Source organism: Pelophylax lessonae, assembly GCF_965119305.1.
Source record: "Pelophylax lessonae genome assembly, chromosome: 11".
NCBI classification, from domain to species: domain Eukaryota; kingdom Metazoa; phylum Chordata; class Amphibia; order Anura; family Ranidae; genus Pelophylax; species Pelophylax lessonae.
Window position 1 is genome coordinate 10,651,433 of NC_138778.1, and position 26,534 is coordinate 10,677,966.

The 26,534-nt window shown below is 48.5% G+C and overlaps 1 protein-coding gene across 2 annotated transcripts in view; it reads left to right on the top strand.

Annotated features, from left to right (window-relative positions):
- Positions 1 to 26,534, top strand: part of GAS7 (growth arrest specific 7) — a 240,908-nt gene that overhangs the window by 89,868 nt on the left and 124,506 nt on the right. The window contains exon 1 of one of the 2 annotated variants that reach the window (XM_082272445.1): positions 1,262 to 1,479. The exons of the other annotated variant lie outside the window; for it this stretch is intronic. The gene's annotated coding sequence lies outside the window, so the exon portion shown is untranslated. Of the gene's footprint in view, positions 1 to 1,261; positions 1,480 to 26,534 lie in introns of those variants that run through there. 2 annotated transcript variants of the gene reach the window in all.

Here is a 26,534-nt window from a genome sequence, read left to right on the forward strand (position 1 = left end):
ACTAGAGACTGATGTAACTGGCCCAGTGTTCTGTGTACAGCTCTGTGAGATATGGCAGAGCGATATAAATGTATTTTGAGAATACTGTGTGTGTGTGACAGGGGGGTTGGGTGGTTTAGATTGTAAGCTCCATTGGTTCAGAGACTGATGTGAGTGGCTCAGTGTTCTGTGTACAGCACTGCAGTATATGTCAAAGCTATATAAATGTATATTGAGAATACTGTGTGTGTGTGTGACAGTTGGGGGGGTTGTGTTATTTAGATTGTAAGCTCCTTTGGTTCAGAGACTGATGTAACTGGCTCAGTGTTCTCTGTACAGCTCTGTGATATATGCCAGAGCTATATAAATGTATATTGAGAATACTGTGTGTGATGGATGGGGGGGGGGGGACATTAGAGTGTAAGCTCCTTTTGGTTCAGAGACTGATGTGACTGGCTCAGTGTTCTGTGTACAGCACTGTGGTCTATGTCAGAGCTATATACTATAAATGTATATTGAGAATACTGTGTGTGTGTGTGTGTGAGAGACGGTGGGGGGGGGGGGATAGAGTGTAAGCTCCTTTGGTTCAGAGACTGATGTAACTGGCCCAGTGTTCTCTGTACAGCTCTGTGATGTATGTCAGAGCTATATAAATGTATATTAAATACTGTGTGTGTGATGGTGGGGGGTTAGAGTGCAAGCTCCTTGGGTTCAGAGACTGATGTGACTGGCTCAGTGTTCTCTGTACAGCTCTGTGATATATGCCAGAGCTATATAAATGTATATTGAGAATACTGTGTGTGATGGATGGGGGGGGGGGGGGGGGTTAGAGTGTAAGCTCCTTTGGTTCAGAGACTGATGTGACTGGCTCAGTGTTCTGTGTACAGCACTCCAGTATATGTCAGAGCTATATGAATGCATACTGATAAGTGTGTGGATTTGGTGGGACATTAGAGTGTAAGCTCCTCTGGCACACTGTAGCCCTGCAGGATATGTTGGTACAATGTTATCATTGTATCCAGTTGCCAGTTGGGGAACGGCTACACATATTAGGATGAGGATAATCGTCGTTTTGTTCCCGGGACATCTCAGAAAACAAGATTTCTTCTAAGTCGCCCTTTGTACCATCTTGTCGGGCGCAGTGCCAGACTCATGTTCTACAATCCTCTCTTTTATTCCCTGTAAATGGCGACCCCCGAGTGTCTGCTGGAGCCCATCTGCAGCATTGTGCCCCCCGTATGATCTAATCGTCTGACCAGACAGAGGTCGGGGGGGTTCAGTAAGACGCTGTGGGTGAATGAAATGTGTGAATGACGGGTGGCAGGAAGTATCGGGCACAGGAGTCATAGCAATTGCTCAATACAGTGACCTCAGAGCTCGCTGTCATATATTTCCCTCTTCCTCCTATATTTGGAGCATTGATATTATTTACTCTCAGTAGCTGGAAGTGGCGGTCGGAGCTGCGACAAGGCGCGGCAGAGGGAGCTGAGCGACAATCCGGTAAGTACCGATAACGCTGGAGGAACGCCATCTTCACCTTGGTGAGCCAGGAGGGATTCTGGTCAGAGGCTCCGAATCCATTATTATTATTAATATTATTTGGCTTTGTCTTCTGTGGTGCAGAAGACTCCATTCACACAGGGGCGACGCTACTTGCTGGGGCGACCTGTGAAGTCACGGTGCATGCGGCGCGACATGCACAGTCTTCATATCATTGAAGTCAATGCAGGTCGCCTCCAGGTCGCCCCAAAGTAGTACAGGACCCTTTTTCTAAGTCGGAGGGACTTGTGTCGCTCCTATTAGAACGGGTCCTGTGCTAATCTATGGCAGGCGACTATGGCGACCAAGTCGCCTGACAAGTCGCGCTAGTGTGAATGGGGACTTAATGTAGTGAATCCCCGGTTATAGGAAACCCTGAGTGCCGGTTCACATTTGTGCGATGCAGGAATGCTGCGAATATACAGCGTGTTCCCGCATCGCATCCGCACCCCTGGCAGTTCACACTGCCATATGCGATACGCTGGGGGTGTCAATTAAAAGTGAACGACACCCCCAGATCAGATTGCATACCGCAATGCGATCTGCAAGTTCGCACAGAATCGGATCGCACTAGTGCGAACCACCATGCGATCCAATTCTCTGCGGACCAAAAAAAGGGTCCTGTGCGTGTTTTAGTGCGATTGCGGTGCGAATTCAGCCATACAAAATGTATGGCTGAATTTGCACCGCACAGGGATCGCATGTAATTTTAGGAGCAGTGCGCTCCGAATTAAATGCGATCTCTGAACCGGCACGTAATGTGGGTTGCCATCGTCCCTAAGCCCCGGTTCACACTTGTGCGAGTGCCGGGTTCGCATGTAATGTCGGAGCGCACTGCTCCTTCATTACATGCGATCGGCTGTGCGGTGCGAGTTTAGCCATACACTTTGTATGGCTAAATTCGCCCCGCAGCCGCAGCAAACACGCACAGGGACCCTTTTTGGAAGCCGCATCAGGATCGGATCGCACAGCGGTTCACACTTGTGCGATCCGATCCTGTGCGAACTGCACGATCGCACTGCGATATGCGATCAAACTGGGGGTGTCGTTAAGATTACATTGACACCCCCAGCGTATCGCATATGGCAGTGTTAACTGCCGGGGTGCGTGTGCGATGCGGGAACAGGCTGCGGATTCGCAGCCTTCCCGCACTCGCATAAGTGTGAACCGGGGCTTAAATGCTGCAAAAAAAAAAAACAAATTCCCCCTGGGGATGGGACTATATAGGCAACCACACTTTCAAAATGAGTAAAAAGTATATATTTATTAATAACCTATAGAATAGATTATTGGATCAAACTATACAAGAGATATGACAAAAAACACAATGTAATACAAAACATACATAGGCGTGCGCAAGGGGTGTGCCGGGTGTGCCTGGGCACACCCTAATCACCCAGTGCAGTGCAGATTCCCCCTATTGTGCAGGGCCCACTGCCCTACTGACACCATCCATGTTTTTATAAATTATAAAATGTTTGTTCTCATTTATTTATAACAGTGTGTATATATATATATATATATATTGTATATACACAAACACACACCACACACATGTTTGAGCTTTGGGGTGCACACCCTAATGCAATAGGCTGCGCACACCTATGAAAACATACATTAGAATACATAGGTATGAAACCTTGGGTATAAACGTAAAAACACAAAGAGTGTGTAATGGTATACGGTGTGAATCACCAGTATATAACAAGCATGTAGAAATCCTCCAACCCAACGCATTTCAGGCAAGAGTGCCTTTCTTCAGGGGTATGTAAATGGAGAGATTTGATTTCCTGCGTCTGTATCAAAGGGCTTTAAAGCTTGTTATATATAACAAGCCACATGCTTGGGATATACTGGTGATTTTTCATAATTTTAGGACAATTTGTTTTCTCCTCCATATATTTGGTAAAGAAAAATCGCAATAAGCGTATTTTGATTGGTTTGCGCAAAAGTTATCGCGTCTACAAACTAGGGGAAAGGTTTGTCATTATTATTTAATTTTTTTATACTAGTAATGGCGGCGATCTGCCATTTTTAGCGGGACTGCGACATTGCAGCGGACAGATCGGACCCCTAACTGACATTTTTTAAACTTTGGGGGGGGGGGGGGACCAGTGACATTACTACAGTAATCAGTGCTAAAAATATGCACTGTTACTGTATTAACACTGGCAGGGAAGGGGTTAACCCAGGGGTGATTAAAGGGCTAAGTGTGAGCCTAGGGAGTGTTTACTAACTTTTTAGGGAGGGACTTGTGAAATGGCCATAGAGACCTGTGATCCTATATATAAGGATCACAGGCCCCTGTGATCATTCCAGAGAGAACAACGGTCGGCTTTGCTTACAACAGCTGACCGTTCTTTCTCAGCGGCAATCGTGGCCGCCAGCCCCGTGGATCAGCATCCCCGCGGGTATTCGCCCCCCAGCACCATGTGAGCGACCGGGGTAGGGCTACATCAGTTCACGCAGGAGAGAAAGCCTGCCGCAGTAAATATGCGGCGGGTGGTCGGGAAGGTGTTAATATGTGTCCTGGATTAAAGGGATGAGGTGGCAACCCTAGCTGTACTGCCAACAGACCCTCTGTGCCATGACTGTACAGTGTTCTTATGCCAGGTGATCAAAGTCTAAGGACAGTGATCAACTAATTGTAAGGATATGAAGATGGGAATATGAAAAAAATGACACCTCTGGACTCCGCTATAAAGAGGGGGCCCCCTAGGGTTCAGCTGATGACCTGTCCCAGCAGTGTAGACCTTCATGGATGGACGCAGTGGACTCTACTAGTGTTGTGTGCCCTTAGATACACATAGAGGGACATGTATACACGTGTATATTGTACATAATGGAAATTGGATGGTGTATGTCTACTACGTCTGCCTTCTGGTCCATCTCACAGGATACAGATCTGCTGCAAGCGGTGGCCAAGAGATGAAAGGAAGAGGAAGTTGCAATATGTGGAAAAGTCCCAGAGAACAATCAAAGATAGATAAATACACTATATTACCAAAAGTATTGGGACGCCTGCCTTTATACACACATGAACTTTAATGACATCCCAGTCTTAGTCCGTAGGGTTCAGTATTGAGTTGGCCCACCCTTTGCAGCTATAACAGCTTCAACTCTTCTAGGAAGGCCGTCCACAAGGTTTAGGAGTGTCTATGGGAATGTTTGACCATTCTTCCAGAAGCGCATTTGTGAGGTCAGGCACTGATATGGACAAGAAGGCCTGGCTCACAGTTCATTCCAAAGGTGTTCTATCGGGTTGAGGTCAAGACTTTGGGCAGGACAGTCAAGTTCCTCCACCTCAAACTCGCTCATCCATGTCTTTATGGACGTTGCTTTGTGCACTGGTCCAAATCATTTTGTGGAGGGGGGATTATGGTGTGAGGTTGTCTTTCAGGGGTTGGTCTTGGCCCCCTTAGTTCCAGTGAAGGGAACTCTTAAGGCGTCAGCATACCAAGACATTTTGGCCAATTTTATGCTCCTTAGAGACCTTGCGCTCCTCCACCTTCCATTTGAGGATGCTCCACAGATGCTCAATAGGGTTTAGGTCTGGAGACATGCTTGGCCAGTCCATCACCTTTACCCTCAGCTTCTTTTGCAAGGCAGTGGTCATCTTGGAGGTGTTTGGGGTCGTTATGTTGGAATACTGCCCTGTGGCCCAGTCTCTGAAGGGAGGAGATCATGCTCTGCTTCAGTATGTCACAGTACATGTTGGCATTCATGGTTCCCTCAATGAACTGTAGCTCCCCAGTGCCAGCAGCACTCATGCAGCCCCAGACCATGACACTCCCACCACCATGCCTGACTGTAGGAAGACATACTTGTCTTTGTACTCCTCACCTGGTTGTCGCCAAACACGCTTGACACCATCTGAACCAAATAAGTTTATCTTGGTCTCATCAGACCACAGGAGATGGTTCCAGTAATCCATGTCCTTAGTCCGTTTGTCTTCAGCAAACTGTTTGCGGGCTTTCTTGTGCATCATCTTTAGAAGAGGCTTCCTTCTGGGACGACAGCCATGCAGACCAATTTGATGCAGTGTGCGGCGTATGGTCTGAGCACTAACAGGCTGACCCCTCCCCCACCCCTTCAACCTCTGCAGCAATGCTGGCAGCACTTATACATCAATTTCCCAAAGACAACCTCTGGATATGACGCTGAGCACGTGCACTCAACTGCTTTGGTCGACCATGGCGAAGCCTGTTCTACGTGGAACCTGTCCTGTTAAACTGCTGTATGGTCTTGGCCACCGTGCTGCAGCTCAGTTTCAGGGTCTTGGCAATCTTCTTATAGCCTAGGCCATCTTTATGTAGAGCAACAATTCTTTTTTTTCAGATCCTCAGAGAGTTCTTTGCCATGAGGTGCCATGTTGAACTTCCAATGACCAGTATGAGAGAGTGAGAGCGATAACACCAAACGTAACACACCTGCTCCCCATTCACACCTGAGACACTAAGGAGTCACATAACAACGGGGAGGGAAAATGGCTAATTGCCCCAATTTGGACATTGTCACTTAGGGGTGTACTCACTTTTGTTGCCAGCGGTTTAGACATTAATGGCTGTGTGTTGAGTTATTTTGAGGGGACAGTAAATTTACACTGTTATACAAGCTGTACACTCACTACTTTACATTGTAGCAAAGTGTCATTTCTTCAGTGTTGTCACATGAAAAGATAGAATAAAATATTTACACAAATCTGAGGGGTGTACTCACTTTTGTGAGATACTGTATGTGTGTGTGTGTATGTATGTGTGTGTGTGTATATATGTATGTGTATATATATATATATATATATATATATATATATATATATATATATATGTTAGTGGAGTGTTGGCTGTTGGTGATATTCCCTGTATAATCCCTCAGTATGGAATGTATGAGAGCCGTGCGCTCCCATTAAGCCGGCCCATAGATCTGTCCGCCGGGCTCTCTACCTTCTCCATATTTATGAAGCCGATTTCCTTTTTGACTCTGAAATCTGCGAATCGGCGGTCTTACAGCTGATCTGGAGGATTGGGGAGATTTTTCAGAGCCAGCATAACTGTCACCTGAACGTGTGCGAGGATTTCTGAGATGGTAAATGTCGTCTAATTCTGGGAGATGATCCCTCCCGGGCCACAAGAAAAAATGAGACAAAAAAGAGGGGGGGGGGGGTGGAATAAAGATAGAAGGGGGTGGGGGGGGCAGTAAGAGAAGGGAGGTAGGGAACTGTTTGTGTGTGTGAGGGGGGGGGGGTTTGGTACGAAGAAATGAAGAGAGGGAAGCCTAGAGGACTGGGTGGGGTGGGGGGTTAAGGGAGAGAAGTCTTGAAAGGGGGAGGGGGGTTGGTTAACAGAAACCTACATGGGGGGGGGAGTGTTATGGAAAGGGGGGGATAAGAAGGGTAAAGCCTAGATGTGTGTGTGTTGGGGGGGGGGGGGCAAAGGGAGAGAAGACTAGGTGGTGGCGTGGGGGGGGGGGGGAGAGAGAAGAATAGATGTGGGGGGATAAAGGGGGAAAAGATTGATGGCATGGGGAGGGGGGAGTAAAAGGTAGAACAGACTAGATGGTGGGGGGGGGGTCAAGGGAGGGAAGACTAGATGGTGGTGTGGGGGGGATAAAGGGAGAAAAGACTAGGGGGGGGGGGATAATAAAAAATCATTTTTGTATGTAACATAAAAATTTATTTTTGCCGTAAGAACCAGTAAACTTCCACATGTCATATCTGCTGCCCTAGTTTGGAAATGAAACAAGGATTGTGATTGGGCGCTTTTCACACTAGATTGAGATTGACGGGTGGATGACCTGGGCACTGTGATTTCATGTGAGGTGGGGGGCACGGCGAGGTGATTAAGGGGGATGTGAATTTGTGCTGGGTGGAGGAATTTGGAGGGCAGCAGGGGGTAAAATTGCTCTTGGAGGGTAGAATTGGGTGTGCGTGCTAGAAGTGGTGATTCAGGGAGATTTGTGTTGGGAGGGGGGTGGGGGGGGGAGAGGATTTGTGCTAGGGGATCGATTTTTGGGGGGGGGGTGTGCTAGAAGAGATGATCTAGTAGAGGAGGAAGGGGATTTGTGCTAGAAGAATTTTTTTTTGGGGGGGGGGTGGTTTGTGCTAGTAGGGATGATTGGGGGACATTTGTGATAGAAGGGGGGGGGGGTATTTGTGATAGCAGGGGGTTTGGAATAGGGGGGAAGAGTGTGTACTGGGGAGGGAGGATTTGTGCTAGGAGGGGTGACTTTTTTTTTTGAGGGGGGGCATTTGTGCTTGGTAGATTTGGGGGCTGAAGGGGGCATAGATTTGTGTTGGAAGGGGGTAATTAAGCAGGGGGGGGGTGGATTTGTACTAGGAGGAGAGGGAATTTTATGCTCAGAAGGTAATGACGCAGAATATTGCCCACATTTTTTTTTTTGTGGTGGGGGGATTTTCGTTGACACATAATGCTCAAACTGTCTTGTGGGGGGGGGGTTGTTGGGCATTTTCGACCTGGGCTCTAGGAGACCTTACTCCGGCACTGGGTATTTGATTTTGTTCTCTGGAGAGTGTGGGGGGGGGGGGGGGGAGTCAGACTCTGTGAACACAGATGAAGATTCTTGAAATTCAACCCCAAGAAGCCAACAGGTAATTCCATTCTGCCAACGTCTGCTGTAACAAATGTCAGTATTGGGTGGAGTGACCCGTAAAATGTCATTGTCGCCCTGTACAGGCGCGCGGTTGGATTCCGTCACATTTCACTGGGCTCTTCTGCGCAGTGTCAGTTGTGCCGACCGCCCGCTGAGATGTCATGTCAGCTGGGTGAAGGTCTGTGACGGAGGGAAGGTCCTCAGAGATGTCACCTCTATAAGAACGGCTCAGTGGTGGGAATGTTTTCTGAGAGGAGTAAAATCTACCTTCACCAAACAAGAATGATATGAAGAGTGTGGGGTCTCCCTTAAAGGAGACCAGTCAGGATGAAAATGTGGAAGCGGCCATTGCAGTATTATGGAGGGTTTATCGTCTTCATCCTTGGCTTCATTACCTAATGAGTCACTGACACAGAACAGGAAGTCATCTGATGAGCTCACTGTACATTGATATATATGTCTGAGATTCAAAACCCTCAGAGCAGTGGAGCATTGGGAGGGGGTGGGAGGCAAATTGGGAGCTAATGGGAAGAGCAGTGGAAGGTGGTAAGGTGAGCAGTAGATGGCAGTGAGAAGAGCAATGGGAGCAAGTGGTGGGACGAGTCGTGGGAGCTGGTAGGGTGAGGGGCTGTAGGGTGAACGGTGGAGAGGTGGTAGGGTGAGCCATTGGAGGTGGTGGGAGGTGGTATGCAAGTGATGGGAGGTGGTAGGGTGAGTGGTGGGAGATGGTATGGTGAGCGAAGGGAGATGGTAGGGTGAGCGTTGGAAGGTGGTAAGTAGTAGGGTGAGCAATGGGAGGAGGTAGTGTGGGAGGTGGTAGTGTAAGCAGTGGGAAGTGGTAGGGTGAGCAGTGGGAGGTTGTAGGGTGGAAGGTGAGTGGTGGGAGGGGATAGGTTGAGCGGTAGGAAGTGGTAGGGTGAGCAGGGGGAAGTAGTAGGGTGAGCTGTGGGAATTGGTAGGGTAAGCAGTGAAAGGTGGTAAGGTGAGCGGTGGGAGATGGTAGGGTAAGCAGTGAGAAGTAGTAGAGTAAGTGGTGGGAAATGGTAGGGTGAGTGGTGGGAGGTGGTAGGGTGAGCGGTTGGAGCTGGTAGGGTGAGCAGTGAGAAGTTGTAAAGTAAGCGGTGGGAAATGGTAGGGTAAGCAGTGAGAAGTAGCAGAGTAAGTGGTGGGAAATGGTAGGGTGAGCGGTGGGAGGTGGTAGGGTGATTGGTGGGAAATGGTAGGGTGAGCGGTGGGAGGTGGTAGGGTGAGCAGTGGGAAGTTGTAGAGTAAGTGGTGGGAAATGGTAGGGTGAGCGGTGGGAGATGGTAGGGTAAGTGGTGGGAAATGGTAGGGTGAGCGGTGGGAGGTGGTAGGGTGAGTGGTGGCCGGTGGGAGGAGATAGCGTGAATGGTGGGAGGTGGTAGGGTGGAAGGTGGTAAGCTGAGTGGTGGGAGATGGTAGGGTGAGCAGTGGGAAGTAGTAGAGTGAATATTGGTAGGGTGGGAGGTGGTAGGATGAGCGGTGGGAGGAGGTAGGGTGGGAGTTGGTAAAGTGAGCAGTGGGAGCAGCAAGCAGTGGTGGGATGAGTAATGGGAGGTGGTTGTATGGGCATTGGGAGGAGACAGGAGGAGAGTGAAAGACAGTAGGGTTAGAAGTGGTAAGTGGTGGGAGCAGTAGTGGGCAGAGACAGGAATACCAGTAGGAGGTGGCAGAGGGAACAGCAGGCAGTGGTGTGGCAGTGGGGGTGGTAGGAGGAGCAGTGAAATGTAATAAGAGGAGTAATGGGAAATTTTGGGAGGAGCAGTGTGCAGGGGCAGAATTAGAAGCAGGAGGTGGCCGAGGGAGCAGCAGGAATTGGTATGAGGTAGTAGGAGTAATCGGAAGAAGTGAAAGGTGGTGGTGGTGGTGGTTGGGAAAGTGGTGGGAATAGGTGGAGTGCAGAGGCAGGATCAGCAGTAAGAGGTGGCAGGGGGAGCAGCACACATTGGTGGAGGTGACAGGAGTGGTGGGCAGTGACATGTGACTGTGGGTGGAGTCGGGAGGAGCGTGGGATGGAGGAGGTCACCCCAGGTAAGTTGATTGTCTTGTGAGTTAATTTCATAAATAGAACCCCTGGCTGGTGCTTGCTGATTGCCTCAATTAGTGAAGTGAGGACTGGGCATGACGGCCACAATGACTGCACTTTTAGAATCGCAGATCCTACATTTCTAAGGGCTCCTCACGGCTGGCTGAGTGCCGAGGGCAGTACATTTTTTTTTCTTTCCCACAATTCTCCCCCAACATGTTCCCTTTATGGAGAACAAAATTATAAAGCTTTTCCATTTCAAGCTTTCAGAAACTGTAGATGAGACATCGGAGAGATGTGAGAAGATGGAACCATGACTGGTTACTCCATGGATCTCTATGAGCAGATCCTGACCGTGTCTTTCTTCTTGACTGGATCTTCCATGGCCCTTGTCTGTAAACCTGGCTGGAGCTCTACGAGCAGATCCCCCGGCCTTGTCTGTAGACCTGGCTGGAGCTCTATGAGCGGATCCCCCGGCCTTGTCTGTAGACCTGGCTGGAGCTCTATGAGTGGATCCCCCGGCCTTGTCTGTAGCCCTGGTTGGATTTTTGAGCAGATCCCCCAGCCTTGGCTGGAGCTCTATGAGCGGATCCCCTGACCTTGTCTGCAGCCCTGGCTGGAGCTCAATAAGCAAATCCTCCGGCCTTGTCTGTAGCCCTGACTGGATCTCTTTGAGCAGATCTCTGGCCTTGTCTGTAGCCCGGGCTGGAGCTCTGAGAGGATTCCCTGGGCTTGTCTGTAGCCCTGGCTGGATCTTTGAGCAGATCCCTAGCCTTGTCTGTAGCCTTGGCTGGATCTCTATGAGCAGATCCCCTTGCCTTGTTTGAAGCCCTGGATGGATCTTCATGAGTAGATCCCCCCTCGCCTTGTCTGAAGCCCTGGCTGGATCCCCATGAGCGGATCCCCCGGCCTTGTCTATAGCCCTGGCTGGATCTTTAAACAGATCTCTGGCTTTGTCTGTAGCCCTGGCTGGATCTCTGAGTGGATCACCCTGCCTTGTTTGAAGCCCTGGATGGATCTTCATGAGTAGATCCCCCCAGCCTTGTCTGAAGCCCTGACTGGATCCCCATGAGCGGATTCCCCGGCCTTGTCTGTAGCCCTGGCTGGATCTCTAAGAGCAGATCCCCTGTCTTTGCCTTATTCCCTGGCAGGATCTCTGAGTGGATCCCCTGGGCTTGTCTGTAGCCCTGGCTGGATCTTTGAGCAGATCCCTAGCCTTGTCTGTAGCCTTGGCTGGATCTCTGAGCAGATCCCCCTACCCTGTTTGTAGCCCTGGATGGATCTTCATGAGCAGATCCCTGCAGCCTTGTCTGAAGCCCTGGCTGGATCCCCATGAGCGGATTCCCCGGCCTTGTCTGTAACCCTGGCTGGATCTCTATGAGTAGATCCCCCGGCTTTGCCTTATTCCCTGGCTGGATCTCTGAGTGGATCCCCCGGCTGTGTCTTGTTCCCTGGCTGGATCTCTATGGGTGTCTCTGATTCTGTTTGTTTTTTTTCCATGCCGTATAATAAAGCCGTACAGAAGTTCCAGACTCGGAATGAAAGCCTCTTTTCCCGGACGGAGTGAGCGCTCAGCTGACGGACCGCGTTGTCCTGTTTGGTTATTAGTGGATTTAGTCACAAGATTTCCCAAAAATGACATCGTGTTCAGCACAGCTAAGCCCTCTGTTGTGTTCAGCAAGAGCTGCTCCGCCCTGAAACGTGTTTTCTGTGAGTCATAAACATCCAAAACATATAAAACTTTGTCCTGTAAATAAGTGGTAAAGGTTACAATGTTGTCTGGTCTACACCTCATCCTGGGAAGATTTGCCCTCACTTCCTGTCCTGATGATAGGTAGTCACATGGACAGGAAGTGATGGAATCTTCTAGATAGGACATTTTTTTTTTTTTTAAGCTTGGAGGGGAGGAAAGAGGTTAGAGTAACAGTTATATTTTTGTTATTTGTGTCTTCCCATCACAGTGACACATGTAATGTCTATTTGTTGTTCTGGTGTCACTGGGACAGGAAGTGTGACGTGAATCTCCCCAAGGAGAACAAGTTGGACTTTGCCCTCATGAACTTGAGATCCATTTACCTCTTTGGATTTAATGTGGAAATCCATACTTTTATTTACTTTTTTTTAGCTGTTTTTTACTTTTTCGCTCTCTCCCTGCCTACTTCTGCCTGCAAAAAGCGTACGTTGTCAGCCGGGGTTCTATCATTGGTTGGCACATTCAGCTGAGGGTTTTCCACCAATGGTTCTTCTTAGTGTAGATCATGTGACCACTCTACCCTTCTCTTCCTTGCGGGGGAACGCATTTCCGTCACCGGAATGTGGCAAGAGATGCTGGAGGGTCTATTGATGATGGTGGGATGGGTCTTATGTTGCTGGAAGGTCAATCATTGCTGGGAGGGATCTACTGCTGAAGGAGGGGTCTATTTAAGCTCGCTGTTGGGAGTCCAATGTTGCTGGGGGTTCCATTGTTGCTGGGGCGGATTCATTGTTGCTGGGGCGGATTCATTGTTGCTGGGGCGGATTCATTGTTGCTGGGGCGGATCCATTGTTGCCGGGGCGGATCCATTGTTGCCGGGGCGGATTCATTGTTGCCGGGGCGGATCCATTGTTGCCGGGGCGGGTCTATTGTTGCCGGGGCATATCTATTGTTGCTGGGGGTTCCATTGTTGCTGGGGCGGGTCCATTGTTGCTGGGGCGGGTCCATTGTTGCTGGGGCGGGTCCATTGTTGCCGGGGCGGGTCCATTGTTGCCGGGGCATGTCTATTGTTGCCGGGGCATGTCTATTGTTGCCGGGGCATGTCTATTGTTGCCGGGGCGGGTCCATTGTTGCCGGGGCGGGTCCATTGTTGCCGGGGCGGGTCCATTGTTGCCGGGGCGGGTCCATTGTTGCCGGGGCATGTCTATTGTTGCTGGGGCGGGTCTATTGTTGCCAGGGCGGGTCTATTGTTGCCAGGGCGGGTCTATTGTTGCCGGGGCGGGTCTATTGTTGCCGGGGTGGGTCCATTGTTGCCGGGGCGGGTCCATTGTTGCTTGGGCCTGACCTCACAAATGCGCTTCTGGAAGAATGGTCAAACATTCCCATAGACACACCCCTAAACCTTGTGGACAGTCTTCCCAGAAGAGTTATGGGCGATGGGCACCTCTTCCGCTGCCCATAAAAGGGATGCCGCTGAGACCACCTTTATGTTAAAGCGGACCGCCCGCCGTTTCAAAATAAAGCATGGTTATGGCAGCTATCTCCGTAATTAATATCAAAGTAGCGACGTAAATACACAGCGGGCGTCCGGAAGAGGTTAAAGGGCCAGGAGGCACCGGCGTTAAGGGGCTAATCATGCAGGAATATGCAAACTGTGGCTCTCCAGATGTTGCAGAACTACAAGTCCCATGAGGCATAGCAAGACTCTGACAGCCACAAGCATGACACTCAGAGGCAGAGGCATGATGGGACTTGTAGTTTTGCAACAGCTGGATGGCCAGAGTTTGCATATCTCTGGGCTATTGTAATGAATGTGACTGTTGTGCAACAGTCAAAGCCAACAGCCAAAGTCGCACCCATCCAAAGCTACATCAAAGTCGCAGTGGACTTTGGAGTCGCGCAAGTGTGATCGGAGCCTTTAAACCTGGAAGCTGATTGGTTTCTGTGCACAGCGGCATCAGAATTTTCACTCTCCTGTTTTAGTAGATCTCCCCCAGAATTTTTATATGTAGCACTGCCCCCTTGAGGACTGCTGGATATTACACTTTCGGGTCCCCCTGGGTTACTTTACTTCTTGGCTCAGCCAATGATCAGTCCAGAGGTTTGTAGTTGTTTTTGGTGTTTTATTTTTAATAGGGATGGGAGAAGGGAAGAGCGGGATACTCCAGATTAACTATTCACAAAATATGAGGACTCCTCTATGCTGATGCAGCCAGGCTGCTGATCCACCTTGCCACTTAGGTAGACTTGGATTTTTAAATCTCTTGCCAGAAGACTTGGTGAACTACATTTATCTTCGGGACACTCTCCTAGTATCCCCTTTCCCAGCTGCTGGCACCCATCCACTGACTATCCTACTTTTGGGGTGGCCCCCCTCAGGTCAGACCCCTTGACTTGGTCGCCTGTACTCACGATACTGTTTTTCTAGGGTCTCCAGTGTCTCCCAACTCAGTTTTCCTGGACCCTGGGTTCAGCTCCAGTCCCCAGGCCGACCGACTGTGACCACTTGCCAATGCTACAGAGGAGGAGGAGGCAGCAGCCGCCACCCTCCCTCCGGGACTCTGCTCACCAGCCAAAGACCCCGCAGCCAGTGCTGAGACAAGGTCATCCAGCGCCCAGGGCAAGGATGCCAAACTGTGCCCCCCCTTCCCTTAGGGTTAGGGTCAAGGCGCCCCCCCCCCCCCATCCCTGCAATAAACCATTGCACCCAGGGCAACTGCCCCTCCTGCCTACCCATTGTCCCGGCCCTGCCCACAGCACATGGCTTTTATACAGTATCCCAGAATGCACCAAGGCGACCTGCCCTCTAACAATCACCAGGACTGTATTAAAACCTATGTGTCCATTGGTCAGGTGTCCTCCCACTGTCCAACATGGCTCCCTATTGGACCAGCGTGAAACACTCCTCTAGACTCAATGAATTGCACACTGAGCAGACCTAACTCACAGATCCTGCTCTCTGGTAGGCAGAAAGCAATAGAGATTTCCCTTCTGCTCCTCTGATAGGCAGACAGAGCCAAAAACTATACTTTCTCACTAGCACCTACCTAGGAGGGTGCTACACTCACCCCCCCCCCCAACCAAACCGAGCCATGTCCTCACTAGCACCTACCTAGGAGGGTACTACACTCACCCCCCCCCTCCAAACTGAGCCATGTCCTCACTAGCACCTACCTAGGAGGGTGCTACACTCACCCCCCCACCCCCCGCCAAACCGAGCCATGTCCTCACTAGCACCTACCTAGGAGGGTGCTACACTCACCCCCCCCCCCCAACCAAACCGAGCCATGTCCTCACTAGCACCTACCTAGGAGGGTGCTACACTCACCCCCCCTCCAAACCGAGCCATGTCCTCACTAGCACCTACCTAGGAGGGTGCTACACTCACCCCCCCACCCCCCGCCAAACCGAGCCATGTCCTCACTAGCACCTACCTAGGAGGGTGCTACACTCACCCCCCCACCAAACCGAGCCATGTCCTCACTAGCACCTACCTAGGAGGGTGCTACACTCGCCCCCCCCCCCCACCAAACCGAGCCATGTCCTCACTAGCACCTAACTAGGAGGGTGCTACACTCACCCCCCCTCCAAACCGAGCTATGTCCTCACTAGCACCTACCTAGGAGGGTGCTACACTCACCCCCCCTCCAAACCGAGCTATGTCCTCACTAGCACCTACCTACATATGCTACATATAAATTGTTGAAATCTTTTAAGCGCTGCCGTAATGCGGAGAAACGATCGCAGAATTTCTCACCGACCCTCTCTGAACTCCGATGCTTCCCGGTAAAAAATGTATAAATATATAATTAGGGAGCATTCTGTCCCTAATCACGCAATTCCCAACATTCGCTCGGAAGCCCCGCCGGCGGTCGCTTTATTCGGCATTTACAAAAACCGCGGTCGGCCCTCGAAGGCAGGATTTCGCTTCATTGAAAATGAGGACTCGGAGGTCGGCCACAATGGTGACATTTGTGTTCTGCATAAAGAATTCCGACTCGCTGATCGGATTGTGCTGCACTCTTCGCTTGTCATCAAAAAAAAAAAAAATGTCCTTCTCTTATATGAATGATGATATTGTAATAAATCTTTAGGGGCCAGTTCACACCACATGCAGTCCAGTGCGTTTTTTTTTTCTGCATAAAAAACGCATGGATAGTAGTTTAGATGATTTTCAATCGCATCGTTCACACCAGTGCTTGCAGTTCCAGGAAAAAAAAGTAGAACATGCTGCATTTTCCCTGCACTGGACTGTACTGGAACACTGCAAAACGCATCAAAAATGCACTGGAAGACACATGTCCTTATTTAACTACTTCTGGACCGGAAGGATTTGCCCCCTTAATGACCAGGCCATATTTTGCGATTCAGCACTGCGTTAATTTAACGGGCAATTGCGCGGTTGTGTGACGCTGTACCCAAATAAAATGGACGTCCTTTTTTTCCCCACAAACAGAGCTTTCTTTTGGTGGTATTTGATCACCTCTGCGATTTTTATTTTATTTTTATTTTTTTTGCGCTATAAACAAAAAAAGAGCAACAATTCTAAAAAAAAAAAAAAAACAATTTTTCACATTCTGCTATATGACATTCCCCCAAAAAAATAAAAAAATCTAAATTTTTTTAAACATTTTAGGCCAATTTGTTTTCTGCTACATATTTTTGGTAAAAAAAAATCGCAATAAGCGTATTTTGATTGGTTTGCGCAAAAGTTATTGCGTTTACTAACTACAGGAAAGATTTATGTCATTTTTAATGTTTTTTTTTTTTACTAGTAATAGCGGCGATCTGCGATTTTTTTTTTTTTTTCTTTCTTTTTTTGTTTATAGCGCAAAAAAAAAAAAAAAAAAAAAAAAGAGCGACAATTCTGAAAACAAAATTAAATTAAAATTTTTTAACATTTTCGGCCAGGTTGTTTTCTGCTACATATTTTTGGTAAAAAAGTGATTTTGGTGCGTTTTCGATGCAGTCCAGTGGATTATTCCCCCCCACACTCTTAACCTGAAATAATGATGTGTGTTCCAGTGCTTTTCGGTGCGTTTTTGATTCGTTTAACCACTTTAAGACCGGAAGGATTTGCCCTCTTAATGACCAGGCCTTATTTTGCGATTCGGCACTGCGTTACTTTAACGGACAAATGCGCGGTTGTGCGGCGCTGTACCCAAATTAAATTGATGTCCTTTTTTTCCCACAAATAGAGCTTTCTTTTGGTGGTATTTCATCGCCTCTGTGATTTTTTTTTTTTTTTTTTTTTAATTTTTTGCGCTATAAACAAAAAAAGAAACAATATTTTTCACATTCTGCTATATAACATTCCCAAAAAAAAAAATTAAAAAATCTAAATTTTTTTAAATATTTTAGGCCAATTTGTTTTCTGCTACATATTTTTGGTAAAAAAGTGTGTTTTTGGTGCGTTCAGTCCAGTGGATTATCCCCCCCCCCCTACACTCTTTTTGTTTTAACCTGAAATAATGATGTGTGTTCCAGTGCGTTTCGGTGCGTTTTTGATTCGTTTAACCACTTTAAGACCGGAAGGATTTGTCCCCTTAATGGCCAGGCCCTATTTTGCGATTCGGCACTGCATTACTTTAAAGGACAATTGCGCGGTCGTGCTACGCTGTACCCAAATAAAATTGATGTCCCCCCCCCCCCCCCCCCCACAAATAGAGCTTTCTTTTATTGTTTACTAGTAATGGTGGCGATCTGCGATTTTTTTTTTTTTTTTTTTTTTTTTTTTTGCGGGAATGCAACATTGCGGTGGACAGATCGGACCCCTAACTGACATTTTTTACACTTTTGGGGGTACCAGTGATATTACTACAGTAATCAGTGCTAAAAATATGCACTGTCACTGTAATAATGACACTGGCAGGGAAGGGGTTTACTCAGGGGTGATCAAAGGGTGAAGTGTGAGCCTAGGGAGTGTTTTCTAACTTTATGGGGGAGGGACTTGTGAAATGATCATAGAGACCGGTGGTCCTATATAGAAGGATCACAGGCGCTCTGTGATCATTCCAGGGAGAAGAATGTTCGGCTGTGTTTACAACATCCGACCGTTCTTCTCTCTCAGCGGGGAGCGATCGCGGGTGTCAGGCGGCAATCGGTGCCACCTGACACCCGCATCAGCTTCCCCACTAACGATCGGTGGCGGGAGCGCGCCGCCAGCGGCGCATGTTCTCCCCTTAGCTCCTCCCAGGCAAGCGACGTAGATCTACATCGATTTGCCTGTACGAGCCAACCTGCCGCAGTAAAAATGCAGGAGCTGTTCGACAAGTGGTTAAAAGCGTTCCAGTACAATCCAGTGCAGGGAAAATGCAGCATGTTCTATTTTTTTTCCTGGAACTGGAATGCACTGGTGTGAACCATGCCATTGAAAACCATATAACCTACTACCCATGCATTTTTTTGATGCAGGAAAAAAATGGCACTGGACTGCATGTGGTGCGAACTGCCCCTTACAGCGTTAGCTGTGTGTTCAGGACGTTGATGTGTTAATATCCGCAGATCACATAGGAGATTTGAATAATCGTTTTGACAAATGAAACTTTTTACTGTTATTGATAGGATGGCGTACAAATTCTGTTCTGTTTTCTCTATGTGACCCCATTGGGAAGATTTTTCTCACTTCCTGTCCCTGTGACACAAACAGTTTTTTATAAACTCCAGAATGCTATCCATGGCACCAGATAGAGCACACAATGCCGCAGCGCCAAAGCCGATCACCTGACCCTCACTCGTCGCCAAACACTGGACAAAATCCAGGACCCCCATTGTGTCCTCTCCTCCGACACGGCCCCAGAGACCTCATTAGAGCTTCACCATCTTCCCACAACCGCCGTCCTCCATCTACTCCTCCCCCGACACATGGCTCCAATCTCATGTTTGGCAACAACTTCCACAATTCTGGCCGAAAGGAAGAAGTAAAAATTCTGTTCTCTTCTGAAAGGGGAATAATGAGTGAGAGGGGCCCCGGGGCCCGAGAGTGGGAGCTGACCGTGACATCACCGCTCTCCAGATATAAGTTATATTATACAGGAGTGACATCACCGCTCTCCAGATATAAGTTATATTTTACAGGAGTGACATCACCGCTCTCCAGATATAAGTTATATTATACAGGAGTGACATCACCGCTCTCCAGATATAAGATATATTATACAGAGTGACATCACCGCTCTCCAGATATGTTATATTATACAGGAGTGACATCACCGCTCTCCAGATATAAGATATATTATACAGGAGTGACATCACCACTCTCCAGATATAAGTTATATTATACAGGAGTGACATCACCGCTCTCCAGATATAAGATATATTATACAGGAGTGACATCACCACTCTCCAGATATAAGATATATTATACAGGAGTGACATCACCGCTCTCCAGATAGAAGTTATATTATACAGGAGTGACATCACCGCTCTCCAGATATAAGATATATTATACAGGAGTGACATCACCGCTCTCCAGATATAAGATATATTATACAGGAGTGACATCACCACTCTCCAGATATAAGATATATTATACAGGAGTGACATCACCGCTCTCCAGATATAAGTTATATTGTACAGGAGTGACATCACCGCTCTCCAGATATAAGATATATTGTACAGGAATAACATCACCGCTCTCCAGATATAAGATATATTATACAGGAGTGACATCACCGCTCTCCAGATATAAGATATATTATACAGGAGTGACATCACTGCTCTCCAGATATAAGTTATATTATACAGGAGTGACATCACCGCTCTCCAGATATAAGATATATTATACAGGAGTGACATCACCGCTCTCCAGATATAAGTTATATTATACAGGAGTGACATCACCGCTCTCCAGATATAAGATATATTATACAGGAGTGACATCACCGCTCTCCAGATATAAGATATATTATACAGGAGTGACATCACCGCTCTCCAGGTGAGGACACAATGTAACAATTGAATTCTCGCTGTTAATATTATTTTCGGCGTCTAGTAGAAGGGAGGGGACGGTGTAAGCGATGTTTCGGTTTTTTCTGGCGCGTTCCGCCTTCCTCTGGGATTCCCGCCGCCCTCGCTCCTTTCAGCGGAGGAAAGTCTTTGATCCAGACTTAAAAGGCGTTTGCGGAATAGACGCGGTTCTCCGGGGCATACGACGCCTGGCGGATCACCTTGCCTGTCATGTCGGTCGGCCGTCAGCTCTTGCGCTCTTTCGGCATCACATCTGGTAATGATGCCTCTTATCAAAGGACGAGATGCTGACCTGAAAAAAAAAAATAAACGTGCCAGCCGGGTATCGCGGCCTGTGATCACGCTGTCAGCTGTTGCCATGGCAACGTATCTCCAAAACAAAGAGACGAGTTCCTTTTTTTCTTTTTCTTAATTTTTTTATCTCCTGTGTAGAATGCCATTGCTGGCGTTTAGCTGCAGTCAGCAGGAAATGGGGCATGGGGTGAGATTAGTCACCGCGGTTTCCTAGCCTGACCCCGGTGAAGAGCGGCCAGCTGTGTGCTGACACTCACCATCCCCCCTACCGCTGTCCCTGCGTGACCCCGCCATCACCTGCCAACCTGCTGAACCCCACCGGAATTGCACTTTCATGGCGGCAATATTTCCACCAATAGTAACCAGTATCTGGTCGAGGAGCTAATTCAACGTTCAGTCGCGCTACACAGCATCTCCCAGTTGCATTTTAACACACGTGTTGTGGTGTGATAAAACTCGCATCCAGGTTCTGCTCCACAAACAATGCCCCCCAAATGTGTTTCGTCCCGCCCACCAGGACTTCGTCCTAGAGGTTGGTTAATGTGCATACATGGAGAACGCTGCACTCCCAGCCTGACTGAAGTGTGACAACAAAGAGTATAGGATGGCCTTGGTCAGCTCTGCTCCACAAACCATGCCCCCCAATGCGTTTCGTCCCGCCCAGCAGGACTTCGTCCTAGAGGTTGGTCAATGTGTATAAATGGAGAACGCTGTACTCCCAGCCCGACTGAAGTGTGACAACAAAGAGTATAGGATGGCCTTGGTCAGCTCTGCTCCACAAACCATGCCCCCCCAATGCGTTTCGTCCCGCCCACCAGGACTTCGTCCTAGAGGTTGGTCAATGTGTATAAATGGAGAACGCTGTACTCCCAGCCCGACTGAAGTGTGACAACAAAGAGTATAGGATGGCCTTGGTCAGCTCTGCTCTACAAAACATGCCCCCCACCCTGAATGCGTTTGGGCCCGCCCATCGGGACTTCGACCTAGAGGTTGGTCAACTTGATCAATGTGTATGCATGGAGAATGCTGCACTCCCAGCTCGATGGTATGTATGACTACAAGCTTAGGACGGCCTTAGACAGCCCTGCTCCACAAACCATGCCCCCCTTGATGTGTTTCATCCCGTCCCCCGGGGCTTTGAGGTTGGTCCGCTTGGTCATTGTGTATTTATGGAGAACGCTGTGCCCCCAGCCGTATCTGGTCGTGAAATAATTCAACGTTTGGTTGCGCTACACAGCATCTCCCAGTTGCATTTTAATGCAAGTGTCATGGTGTGATAAAACGCGCATCCAGGTTCTGCTCGACAAACCATGCCCCCCCAATGCGTATCGTCCCGCCCACCAGGACTTCGTCCTAGAGGTTGGTCAACTTGGTCAATGTGTATGCATGGAGAACGCTGCACTCCCAGCCTGACTGAAGTGTGACTACAAGTATAGGATTGCCTTGGTCAGCTCTGCTCCACAAGCCATACCCCCCCTTGATGTGTTTCATCCTGCCTCTCCAGGGCTTAAAGGTTGGTCAATGTGTATTCATGGAGAACGCTGCACTCCCAGCCGTACCTGATCGGTGAAATAATTCAACGTTTGGTCACGCTACACAGCACCTACCAGTTGCATTTTAATGCACCTGTTATGGTGTGATAAAACACGTGTCCAATTTGTTTCGTCCCGCCCACTGGGACTTCGTCCTAGAGGTTTGTCAACTTGATCCATGTGTATGCATGGAGAACGCTGCACTCCCTGCCCAACTGAAGTGTGACTACAAGTATAGGATGGCCTTGGTCAGCTCTGCTCCACAAACCATGCCCCCTCCCGATGCGTTTCGTCCCGCCCACCGGGACTTCATCCTAGAGGTTGGTCAACTTGGTCAATGTGTATGCATGGAGAACGCTGTACTCCCAGCCCAACTGAAGTGTGAATACAAGGTTAGGACGGCCTTAGATAGCCCTGCTCCACAAACCATGCCCGCCTTGACGTGTTTCATCCCGCCCCCGGGGTTTAAACGTTGGTCAATGTGTATTTATGGAGAACGCTGAACCCCCAGCCATATCTGATCGGTGAAATAATTAAGCGTTCGGTCGCGCTACACAGCATCTCTCAGTTGCATTTTAACGCACGTGTTATGGTGCGATAAAACGCGTATCCAGGTTTTGCTCCACAAACCATGCCCCCCCAATGTGTTTCATCCCGCCCCCCGGGACTTCGTCTTAGAGGTCGGTCAACTTGGTCAATGTGTATGCATGGAGAACGCTGCACTCCTTGTCCAACTGAAGTGTGACTACAAGTATAGGATGGCCTTGGTCAGCTCTGCTCCACAAACCATGCTGCCCCTCAATGCATTTCGTTCCACCCACCAGGACTTCTTCCTAGAGGTTGGTCAATGTGTATGCATGGAGAACGCTGCACTCCCAGCCTGACTGAAGTGTGAATACAAGTTTAGGACGGCCTTAGACAGCCCTGCTCCACAAACCATGCCCCCCTGGACGTGTTTCATCTTGTCCCCCGGGGCTTAGAGGTTGGTCAACTTGGTCAATGTGTATGCATGGAGAACACTGCACTCCCAGCCGTATCTGATCGGTGAAATAATTCAAAGCTCAGTCGCGCTATACAGCACCTCCCAGTTGCATTTTAACGCACGTGTGATGGTGCGATAAAACGCATGTCTAAGTTGTGCTCCACAAACGGTGCCCCCAATGCGTTTCGTCCCGCCCACCCTAACAAACAAAAAAAATAAATAACCATAATTCGTACCCTAACCTTAACTCTAACCCCTTACCCTAACAAAAAATAATAATAAAATAAATAAAAGCTGATGGAAAAGCTGAAAAACCTAGCAACAAATGATGCAACAGATGATAGTTTTCTCTACTAGTTAATGAAAAAAATTGAAATAGAAAAAAAGCAAAAGCTCAAAAACATTATTTAAAAATGCCCAAATCGTGCAAAAATCGCACATAAAAACGCCAGAAAGACACTACGCTCAGGTGTGAACATAGCCTCAGGGTACAGGAACGGCACCGCCAAAAAAAAACGATATTACGTCATTCATGCCAGAATGTGGTTGGTCTGCTGATGTTCCAAATGTGAATATAAGTGCACTAAATCTCGGCAACCAATCGGCTTCCACTGATCCGACCGCCATACACTGACACTTTGGTTGAAAGAGATTGCTGAGGGCGCACACTGGCGATTTCTGCTGGTGCTGCTAAAAGCGCTCGCAACCCCTTGCTAATGTAGCACCCTCCTAGGTAGGTGCTAGTGAGGACATGGCTCGGTTTGGCGGGGGGGGGGGGGGGTGAGTGTAGCATCCTCCTAGGTAGTGAGGACATGGCTCGGTTTGGGGGGGGGGGGGGTGAGTGTAGCACCCTCCTAGGTAGGTGCTAGTGAGGACATGGCTCAGTTTGGCGGGGGGGGGGGGGGGTGAGTGTAGCACCCTCCTAGGTAGGTGCTAGTGAGAGCGTATAGTTTTTGGCTCTGTCTGCCAAAAAAGCGCTCGCAACCCCTTGCTAATGTAGCACCCTCCTAGGTAGGTGCTAGTGAGGACATGGCTCGGTTTGGCGGGGGGGGGGGGGGTGAGTGTAGCATCCTCCTAGGTAGTGAGGACATGGCTCGGTTTGGGGGTGGGGGGTGAGTGTAGCACCCTCCTAGGTAGGTGCTAGTGAGGACATGGCTCAGTTTGGCGGGGGGGGGGGGGGGGGTGGGTGAGTGTAGCACCCTCCTAGGTAGGTGCTAGTGAGAGCGTATAGTTTTTGGCTCTGTCTGCCTATCAGAGGAGCAGCAGGCAAAACTATATTGCTTTCTGCAGAGAGCAGGATCTGTGAGTTAGGTCTGCTCAGTGTGCGATTCATCGGGTCTGGGGAGTTTTTCACATTGGTCCAATAGGGAGGCATGTTAAATAGTGGGAGGAAATGGGTACACAGGTCTTGATACAGTCCCAGTGATTGGTAGAGACTGGCTGTCTTGGTGCATTATGGGATACTGTATAAAAGCCAGGAGCACATGTGCTGCGGGGTCTTTGACTGGTGAGCAGAGTCCCCGGAGGGAGGGTGGTGGCTGCCTCCTCCTCTGTAGCAGTGGCACACGGTCACAGGCAGTCAGCCTGGGACCAGAGGAAAGGAACCGAACCCAGAGGTCCAGAAGAACTGACTGGAGGGGTACAGACACTGGAAACCCTTAAAAAACCTTATCGTGAGTACAGGGGATTGTGTCTAGGGGCCTGACCTGAGGGGGGCCACCCCGGTGTAGAATAGTCAGAGGACGGGTGTCAGTCTGTGGAGTGAGAGGGGGTACTAGGCGGGTATCCTGAAGATAATCTATCCAACTATGTCATCTGTACAGAGACTTAACCTAAATTCATCTAAGTGGCAATATGAATTTGCAGCTCACTGCTCCTCCCTGTCAGTGTTGGCAGCTCCGCCCCCGAGGAACAATCTGCAGATCTGAATGTGGCATCAATAATGACTTATCAGTCAATGTTACAATAATTTAGAATAGAATACGGATTATAAACCCACCGGATCTGAGTAGGCGTTCTGCAGCTCACTGCTCCTCCCTGTCAGTGTCAGACGCTCCGCCCCTGAGCAACAATCTGCAGATCTGTATATGAAATATGGAACAGCAAGAATGTCAGATGTCAATGTGGCATCACTAATGACTTATTAGTCAATTTTACAATAATTTAGAATAGAATACGGATTATAAACCCACAGGATCTGGGTAGGTGTTCTGCAGCTCACTGCTCCTCCCTGTAAGTGTCAGCAGCTCCGCCCCCGAGGAACAATCTGCAGATCTGTATATCAGATATGGAACAGCAAGAATGTCAGATGTCAATGTGGCATCACTAATGACTTATTAGTCAATGTTACAATAATTTAGAATAGAATACGGATTATAAACCCATAGGATCTGGGTAGGTGTTCTGCAGCTCACTGCTCCTCCCTGTAAGTGTCAGCAGCTCCGCCCCCGAGGAACAATCTGCAGATCTGTATATCAGATATGGAACAGCAAGAATGTCAGATGTCAATGTGGCATCACTAATGACTTATTAGTCAATGTTACAATAATTTAGAATAGAATACGGATTATAAACCCACAGGATCTGGGTAGGTGTTCTGCAGCTCACTGCTCCTCCCTGTAAGTGTCAGCAGCTCCGCCCCCGAGGAACAATCTGCAGATCTGTATATCAGATATGGAACAGCAAGAATGTCAGATGTCAATGTGGCATCACTAATGACTTATTAGTCAATGTTACAATAATTTAGAATAGAATACGGATTATAAACCCACAGGATCTGGGTAGGTGTTCTGCAGCTCACTGCTCCTCCCTGTAAGTGTCATCAGCTCCGCCCCCGAGGAACAATCTGCAGATCTGTATATCAGATATGGAACAGCAAGAATGTCAGATGTCAATGTGGCATCACTAATGACTTATTAGTCAATGTTACAATCATTTAGAATAGAATACGGATTATAAACCCATAGGATCTGGGTAGGTGTTCTGCAGCTCACTGCTCCTCCCTGTAAGTGTCAGCAGCTCCGCCCCCGAGGAACAATCTGCAGATCTGTATATCAGATATGGAACAGCAAGAATGTCAGATGTCAATGTGGCATCACTAATGACTTATTAGTCAATGTTACAATAATTTAGAATAGAATACGGATTATAAACCCACAGGATCTGGGTAGGTGTTCTGCAGCTCACTGCTCCTCCCTGTAAGTGTCAGCAGCTCCGCCCCCGAGGAACAATCTGCAGATCTGTATATCAGATATGGAACAGCAAGAATGTCATATGTGAATGTGGCATCAATAGTGAGTTATCAGTCAATGTTACAATAATTTACAATTCGGCTGAAATTCCTCCAGTTTCCTTTTTTGCATTAAAGCGTTATTATTCTGCGACCAAAGTGTAATATCATCACCTTGCTATCGTCTGCATATCCACCCCCCTCCCCCCCATCTCATTTTCTGTGGCTGGCGGTCACTGCGGGGCGCTGGTGGTAACAGTATCAGAGAATGAGGTTTCTGCCCCTCCAGGGGGGCTCTGAGCTGATTACAGGTTACAGGAAGAGCTGACAGCGTCGTCCTTCAGGTGCGTCTGACCGCCAGCTGGATAATTCCACGTCTGGATGGAAAACACAATTCCCGCTGAGAGATTTGTTATATGAAAAACAATTTCAAGTCAAAGTCTGAGTTATAAAAGCAATCTCCTCCAAGTCCGCTCTCAGGGGACAACCATTTAGCACGAGTCATTGAACATTCTCACCTGCTTCTGTTCTGGACACACAGAGAATGGCCATTCCAATGGGGGGGGGGGGGGAGGGTCTACCTTTATTGTAATTACATGATCAGCAGGACACTGGGCACTGCTTTAAAACTTTATTAGTTAATTTACTAAGTGCAAAAAAAA